The following is a 9,475-nucleotide window of genomic DNA, read 5'->3' on the forward strand; positions in this document are numbered from 1 at the left end:
TGCCTCCTCTACACTAGATAGAGGGTGATGCCTCCTCTACACTAGATAGAGGGTGATGGCTCCTCTACACTAGATAGAGGGTGATGCCTCCTCTACACTAGATAGAGGGTGATGCCTCCTCTACACTAGATAGAGGGTGATGGCTCCTCTACACTAGATAGAGGGTGATGGCTCCTCTACACTAGATAGGGTGATGGCTCCTCTACACTAGATAGAGGGTGATGGCTCCTCTACACTAGATAGAGGGTGATGGCTCCTCTACACTATATAGAGGGTGATGCCTCCTCTACACTAGATAGAGGGTGATTCTTCCTCTACACTAGATAGAGGGTGATGGCTCCTCTACACTAGATAGAGGGTGATGGCTCCTCTACACTAGATAGAGGGTGATGGCTCCTCTACACTATATAGAGGGTGATGCCTCCTCTACACTAGATAGAGGGTGATTCCTCCTCTACACTAGATAGAGGGTGATGGCTCCTCTACACTAGATAGAGGGTGATGGCTCCTCTACACTAGATAGAGGGTGATGCCTCCTCTACACTAGATAGAGGGTGATGCCTCCTCTACACTAGATAGAGGGTGATGGCTCCTCTACACTAGATAGAGGGTGATGGCTCCTCTACACTAGATAGAGGGTGATGGCTCCTCTACACTAGATAGAGGGTGATGCCTGTCAGGATGGGACCTTGCATTGAGAGCTGTTTGTCCAGCTGAACGTCTCGCCATTTGTCAAAGGTAAATATTGTCAAGCAGTTTTAGAATCCTGACGTTATTATCGATCGATAAATATATCATGTATATCAATATATATATCGATTGCATCTATTAGTAGATCAGAACAATAACAAATAGCATTGTAACACAATGTTCCATAGGCTACACTAGAAAACATTCTTTATGGGATTAATTTACATGAAATGTGTATTGTTGACATCTTTGAGGTTACTGATGGTTATAGTATTTACATATTCATTAGTGATGCTGTCCTTCGTAATGGTTACTGATGCTACTAGTATTTACATATTCATTAGTGATGCTGTCCTTCATAATGGTTACTGATGGTTATAGTATTTACATATTCATTAGTGATGCTATCCTTCATAATGGTTACTGATGGTTATAGTATTTACATATTCATTAGTGATGCTGTCCTTCATAATGGTTACTGATGGTTATAGTATTTACATATTCATTAGTGATGCTGTCCTTCATAATGGTTACTGATGGTTATAGTATTTACATATTCATTAGTGATGCTGTCCTTCATAATGGTTACTGATGGTTATAGTATTTACATATTCATTAGTGATGCTGTCCTCCATAATGGTTACTGATGGTTATAGTATTTACATATTCATTAGTGATGCTGTCCTTCATAATGGTTACTGATGCTACTAGTATTTACATATTCATTAGTGATGCTGTCCTTCATAATGGTTACTGATGGTTATAGTATTTACATATTCATTAGTGATGCTGTCTTTCATAATGGTTACTGATGCTACTAGTATTTACATATTCATTAGTGATGCTGTCCTTCATAATGGTTACTGATGCTACTGTTATTTACATATTCATTAGTGATTCTGTCCTTCATAATGGTTACTGATGGTTATAGTATTTACATATTCATTAGTGATGCTGTCCTTCATAATGGTTACTGATGTACTGTTATTTACATATTCATTAGTGATGCTGTCCTTCATAATGGTTACTGATGCTACTAGTATTTACATATTCATTAGTGATGCTGTCCTTCATAATGGTTACTGATGCTACTAGTATTTACATATTCATTAGTGATGCTGTCCTTCATAATGGTTACTGATGGTTATAGTATTTACATATTCATTAGTGATGCTGTCCTTCATAATGGTTACTGATGTACTGTTATTTACATATTCATTAGTGATGCTGTCCTTCATAATGGTTACTGATGCTACTAGTATTTACATATTCATTAGTGATGCTGTCCTTCATAATGGTTACTGATGCTACTAGTATTTACATATTCATTAGTGATGCTGTCCTTCATAATGGTTACTGATGCTGCTATTATTTACATATTCATTAGTGATGCTATCCTTCATAATGGTTACTGATGTACTGTTATTTACATATTCATTAGTGATGCTGTCCTTCATAATGGTTACTGATGCTACTATTATTTACATATTCATTAGTGATGCTATCCTTCATAATGCTATCCTCTACTAACACAGAGGACCAGGGGTCCACCCTACTACACAGAGGACCAGGGGTCCACCCTGCTAACACAGAGGACCAGGGGTCCACCCTACTAACACAGAGGACCAGGGGTCCACCCTGCTAACACAGAGGACCAGGGGTCCACCCTGCTAACACAGAGGACAAGGGGTCCACCCTGCTAACACAGAGGACCAGGGGTCCACCCTGCTAACACAGAGGACCAGGGGTCCACCCTGCTAACACAGAGGACCAGGGGTCCACCCTACTACACAGAGGACCAGGGGTCCACCCTGCTAACACAGAGGACCAGGGGTCCACCCTGCTAACACAGAGGACCAGGGGTCCACCCTGCTAACACAGAGGACCAGGGGTCCACCCTGCTAACACAGAGGACCAGGGGTCCACCCTGCTAACACAGAGGACCAGGGGTCCACCCTGCTAACACAGAGGACCAGGGGTCCACCCTGCTAACACAGAGGCGTGTGTGAAGGCTACCTGTGTCCTCCATAACTTCATGAGGACAGACACGTGGACCAGGAGGGGACCAGCAGCTCGACCGCCACGTGCCAGAGGAAAGGCCTGCTGCTCTGCAGGATGTTGCCAGGATGGGGGCCAACAGCGTTGCCCGGGAGACCATCTGTGCGCGGGACACCTTCCTCTCCTACTCCCTGGCAACACCTCATAGACTACACTATGCACAAACAAAGGCTCTTTTAAGAGCCACCCACATTGTAATAAAACTGTTTGTTTTTTTACCATTCTACTTCAGTGCTGTTCAGGTGTTTGTGGGTGTGTTTCTGTGTTCAGGTAAGGGGGATGTCTGCACAAAACCCAAACAGGCTATTTTAAGAGTGTCAGGTGTATTACTGTGAGCTGTACACCTTTCACCTTCAAAGAAAAGGCAAGAGGACCAACCATGGAGAATAGTAAGACACTACATTATTGTGGATATAGTGTGTGTGTGCATGTTCAGGTTAGGGTGATGTCTGCACAAAACCAAAACAGACTCTTTTTAAATACCGGCACAGAAAAGACCCGGTTGGTTTGTATTTCTGAAAATCCCTCATGCTCGTTCCGGTCTAACGTTCTAAACACACTTCCTACCGGGTGGCGATTTCCGGTCAGTCTAGTTGTTATCGACGATATAACGCTACTACCACGATGTCACAGTTTTTACTAGGTGTCTTCAGGACTCTAATTAATATCAATGATGTACATCGAATTGTTTAATCAGCCTCCGAGATTCCAGCTAGCGAGAATGAAAAGGGGTTGAAGATGTATACAGGAAGCTACTGTCACTATGAAGGTGGGTACCAAGACAGATGTATACAGGAAGCTACTGTCACTATGAAGGTGGGTACCAAGACAGATGTATACAGGAAGCTACTGTCACTATGAAGGTGGGTACCAAGACAGATGTATACAGGAAGCTACTGTCACTATGAAGGTGGGTACCAAGACAGATGTATACAGGAAGCTACTGTCACTATGAAGGTGGGTACCAAGACAGATGTATACAGGAAGCTACTGTCACTATGAAGGTGGGTACCAAGACAGATGTATACAGGAAGCTACTGTCACTATGAAGGTGAGTACCAAGACAGATGTATATAGGAAGCTACTGTCACTATGAAGGTGGGTACCAAGACAGATGTATATAGGAAGCTACATAGACAACTATGAAGGTGAGTACCAAGACAGATGTATATAGGAAGATACATAGACAACTATGAAGGTGAGTACCAAGACAGATGTATACAGGAAGCTACATAGACAACTATGAAGGTGGGTACCAAGACAGATGTATACAGGAAGCTACATAGACAACTATGAAGGTGGGTACCAAGACAGATGTATACAGGAAGCTACATAGACAACTATGAAGGTGGGTACCAAGACAGATGTATACAGGAAGATACATAGACAACTATGAAGGAGAGTACCAAGACAGATGTATACAGGAAGCTACTGTCACTATGAAGGTGGGTACCAAGACAGATGTATACAGGAAGCTACATAGACAACTATGAAGGTGAGTACCAAGACAGATGTATACAGGAAGCTACTGTCACTATGAAGGTGGGTACCAAGACAGATGTATACAGGAAGATACATAGACAACTATGAAGGTGAGTACCAAGACAGATGTATACAGGAAGATACATAGACAACTATGAAGGTGAGTACCAAGACAGATGTATACAGGAGGCTACATAGACAACTACCAAGACAGATGTATACAGGAAGCTATGACTAGGTGGGTACCAAGACAGATGTATACAGGAAGCTACATAGACAACTATGAAGGTGAGTACCAAGACAGATGTATACAGGAAGATACATAGACAACTATGAAGGTGAGTACCAAGACAGATGTATACAGGAAGCTACTGTCACTATGAAGGTGGGTACCAAGACAGATGTATACAGGAAGCTACATAGACAACTATGAAGGTGAGTACCAAGACAGATGTATACAGGAAGATACATAGACAACTATGAAGGTGAGTACCAAGACAGATGTATACAGGAAGATACATAGACAACTATGAAGGTGAGTACCAAGACAGATGTATACAGGAAGGTGAGTACCAAGACAGATAGACAACTACTGTCACTATGAAGGTGGGTACCAAGACAGATGTATACAGGAAGCTACATAGACAACTATGAAGGTGAGTACCAAGACAGATGTATACAGGAAGATACATAGACAACTATGAAGGTGAGTAAGACAGATACTATGAAGGTGGGTACCAAGACAGATGTATACAGGAAGCTACATAGACAACTATGAAGGTGAGTACCAAGACAGATGTATATAGGAAGATACATAGACAACTACTGAGTACCAAGACAGATGTATACTATGAAGGTGTATACAGGAAGCTACAGTACCAAGTCAGTGACAGGAAGATAATGTATGAAGGTGAGCTACAATCATATTAGCTAATTTAACCATTAACTGTAGCTAGCTACAATCATATTAGCTAATTTAACCATTAACTGTAGCTAGCTACAATCATATTAACTCATTTAACTGTTAACTGTAGCTAGCTACAATCATATTAGCTAATTTAACCATTAACTGTAGCTAGCTACAATCATATTAACTCATTTAACCATTAACTGTAGCTAGCTACAATCATATTAGCTAATTTAACTATTAACTGTAGCTAACTACAATCAGATTAGCTAATTTACAGTCCGGTCATGTGACATGTGTTGTTTATAGGTTTTACCTCATCCGGTCATGTGACATGTGTTGTTTATAGGTTTTACCTCATCCGGTCATGTGACATGTGTTGTTTATAGGTTTTACCTCATCCGGTCATGTGACATGTGTTGTTTATAGGTTTTACCTCATCCGGTCATGTGACATGTGTTGTTTATAGGTTTTACCTCATCCGGTCATGTGATATGTGTTTATAGGTTTTACCTGATCCGGACATGTGTTTATAGGTCTTTCTTCCACACCAGATGTCTGGACCCTGGACAGATCACAGGAAGGTCGCCAGTTCGTCCCTTGTTGTCAGAAATACAGCATGTTACACGTTTGTTTTGTGTTTGGTTTTAAAACGTGTTAAACCAGTGAGGAAGGTTACGTAACTAAGGTGAATAAAGAAAGTTGCATGTGTGGATATTTATGTTGCATTACTTGAGTATATTTGGATATCATTCTCACTTATTATTTTACCACCTATACATTAGGCGATATATTCCCCTTTTTCCTCTTTGCATCTTCAAACACATTGCCACTTAATCTGTATTCATCTTGTGACTTGGAAGAAGGAGAGAGGGACCCTAGTATAACTTTAGACCGTCCCCTCGCCCATACCCGAACCAGGGACCCTAGTGTAACAGTATAACTTTAGACCGTCCCCTCGCCCATACCCGAACCAGGGACCCTAGTATAACTTTAGACCGTCCCCTCGCCCATACCCGAACCAGGGACCCTAGTGTAACAGTATAACTTTAGACCGTCCCCTCGCCCATACCCGAACCAGGGACCCTAGTGTAACAGTATAACTTTAGACCGTCCCCTCGCCCATACCCGAACCAGGGACCCTAGTGTAACAGTATAACTTTAGACCGTCCCCTCGCCCATACCCGAACCAGGGACCCTAGTGTAACAGTATAACTTTAGACCGTCCCCTCGCCCATACCCGAACCAGGGACCCTAGTGTAACAGTATAACTTTAGACCGTCCCCTCGCCCATACCCGAACCAGGGACCCTAGTGTAACAGTATAACTTTAGACCGTCCCTCGCCCATACCCGGAACCGGGGACCCTAGTGTAACAGTATAACCTTAGACCGTCCCGCCCATACCCGAACCAGGGACCCTAGTGTAACAGTATAACTTTAGACCGTCCCTCGCCATACCCGAACCAGGGACCCTAGTGTAACAGTATAACTTTAGACCGTCCCTCGCCCATACCCGAACCAGGGACCCTAGTGTAACAGTATAACTTTAGACCGTCCCCTCGACCATACCGAACCAGGGACCCTAGTGTAACAGTATAACTTTAGACCGTCCCCTCGCCCATACCCGAACCAGGGACCCTAGTGTAACAGTATAACTTTAGACCGTCCCCTCGCCCATACCCGAACCAGGGACCCTAGTGTAACAGTATAACTTTAGACCGTCCCCTCGCCCATACCCGAACCAGGGACCCTAGTGTAACAGTATAACTTTAGACCGTCCCTCGCCCATACCGAACCAGGGACCCTAGTGTAACAGTATAACTTTAGACCGTCCCCTCGCCCATACCCGAACCAGGGACCCTAGTGTAACAGTATAACTTTAGACCGTCCCCTCGCCCATACCCGAACCAGGGACCCTAGTGTAACAGTATAACGTTAGACCGTCCCCTCGCCCATACCCGAAAAAAGAATGGGTACTGGCCTGCTACTGTGATACCATATACCAGGTAGATCTATAAAGAATGGGTACTGGCCTGCTACTGTGATACCAGATAGATCTATAAAGAATGGGTACTGGCCTGCTACTGTGATACCAGGTAGATCTATAAAGAATGGGTACTGGCCTGCTACTGTGATACCAGATACCAGGTAGATCTATAAAGAATGGGTACTGGCCTGCTACTGTGATACCAGGTAGATCTATAAAGAATGGGTACTGGCCTGCTACTGTGATACCAGATACCAGGTAGATCTATAAAGAATGGGTACTGGCCTGCTACTGTGATACCAGGTAGATCTATAAAGAATGGGTACTGGCCTGCTACTGTGATACCAGATACCAGGTAGATCTATAAAGAATGGGTACTGGCCTGCTACTGTGATACCAGATAGATCTATAAAGAATGGGTACTGGCCTGCTACTGTGATACCAGATAGATCTATAAAGAATGGGTACTGACCTGCTACTGTGATACCAGGTAGATCTATAAAGAATGGGTACTGGCCTGCTACTGTGATACCAGATAGATCTATAAAGAATGGGTACTGGCCTGCTACTGTGATACCAGGTAGATCTATAAAGAATGGGTACTGGCCTGCTACTGTGATACCAGGTAGATCTATAAAGAATGGGTACTGGCCTGCTACTGTGATACCAGGTAGATCTATAAAGAATGGGTACTGGCCTGCTACTACCAGGTAGATCTATAAAGAATGGGTACTGGCCTGCTACTGTGATACCAGGTAGATCTATAAAGAATGGGTACTGGCCTGCTACTGTGATACCATATACCAGGTAGATCTATAAAGAATGGGTATGCTACTGTGATACCAGGTAGATCTATAAAGAATGGGTACTGGCCTGCTACTGTGATACCAGGTAGATCTATAAAGAATGGGTACTGGCCTGCTACTGTGATACCAGGTAGATCTATAAAGAATGGGTACTGGCCTGCTACTGTGATACCAGATACCAGGTAGATCTATAAAGAATGGGTACTGGCCTGCTACTGTGATACCAGGTAGATCTATAAAGAATGGGTACTGGCCTGCTACTGTGATACCAGGTAGATCTATAAAGAATGGGTACTGGCCTGCTACTGTGATACCAGATACCAGGTAGATCTATAACGAATGGGTACTGGCCTGCTACTGTGATACCAGATAGATCTATAAAGAATGGGTACTGGCCTGCTACTGTGATACCAGGTAGATCTATAAAGAATGGGTACTGGCCTGCTACTGTGATACCAGGTAGATCTATAAAGAATGGGTACTGGCCTGCTACTGTGATACCAGGTAGATCTATAAAGAATGGGTACTGGCCTGCTACTGTGATACCAGATCTATAAAGAATGGGTACTGTGATACCAGATAGATGTATAAAGAATGGGTACTGGCCTGCTACTGTGATACCAGATACCAGGTAGATCTATAAAGAATGGGTACTGGCCTGCTACTGTGATACCAGGTAGATATATAAAGAATGGGTACTGGCCTGCTACTGTGACACCATATACCAGGTAGATGTGTTCAGCTCTTTTGAGAAAGTGTCAGCCCCAGGAAGGCTTTACCAATGTCTGACTTCAGGTTAACGATGTCACATTTTGTTACAACACTTTGTGTAACATAACTTTATTTCCAGTACGACAACTAGGTTTAAACTGCAGGTCTCAGTGTGTTAGCCTCCTATGTTAAAACTGGTTTAAACTGCAGGTCTCAGTGTGTTAGCCTCCTATGTTAAAACTGGTTTAAACTGCAGGTCTCAGGGTGTTAGCCTCCTATGTTAAAACTGGTTTAAACTGCAGGTCCCTCTTGCTACAGGGTGTTAGCCTCCTGCACCATTGTCCTGCCCCTTATCTGTGTCCCTCTTCAGGACTCTGACTGGGGGGGAACAGACATGTTAACCATCCAGGCCATGGGGGGAACAGACATGTTAACCATCCAGGCCGTGGGGGGGAACAGACATGTTAACCATCCAGGCTGTGAACAGACATGTTAACCATCCAGGCTGTGAACAGACATGTTAACCATCCAGGCTGTGAACAGACATGTTAACCATCCAGGCTGTGAACAGACATGTTAACCATCCAGGCTGTGAACAGACATGTTAACCATCCAGGCTGTGAACAGACATGTTAACCATCCAGGCCGTGGGGGGGAACAGACATGTTAACCATCCAGGCTGTGAACAGACATGTTAACCATCCAGGCTGTGAACAGACATGTTAACCATCCAGGCTGTGAACAGACATGTTAACCATCCAGGCCGTGGGGGGGAACAGACATGTTAACCATCCAGGCCGTGGGGGGAACAGACATGTTAACCATCCAGGCCA

The 9,475-nt window shown here is 43.6% G+C and overlaps 1 long non-coding RNA gene across 3 annotated transcripts; it reads left to right on the top strand.

Moving 5' to 3' along the window:
- The first annotated feature begins 611 nt into the window (after positions 1–611).
- Positions 612–5,049, top strand: LOC135574214 (uncharacterized). Of its 3 annotated transcripts, none has more exons than XR_010465228.1 (4): positions 612–4,390; positions 4,469–4,795; positions 4,867–4,936; positions 5,011–5,040. It is a non-coding gene; the product is annotated as an uncharacterized LOC135574214 (long non-coding RNA). The 3 variants fall into 3 exon arrangements; XR_010465229.1 differs by having other exon boundaries at positions 4,469–4,765; positions 4,837–4,936; XR_010465230.1 differs by having other exon boundaries at positions 613–4,390; positions 4,469–4,765; positions 4,837–4,886; positions 4,961–5,049.
- Positions 5,050–9,475: the final 4,426 nt, after the last annotated feature.

Source organism: Oncorhynchus nerka, linkage group LG12 (genome assembly GCF_034236695.1).
Source record: "Oncorhynchus nerka isolate Pitt River linkage group LG12, Oner_Uvic_2.0, whole genome shotgun sequence".
Lineage (NCBI taxonomy): Eukaryota > Metazoa > Chordata > Actinopteri > Salmoniformes > Salmonidae > Oncorhynchus > Oncorhynchus nerka.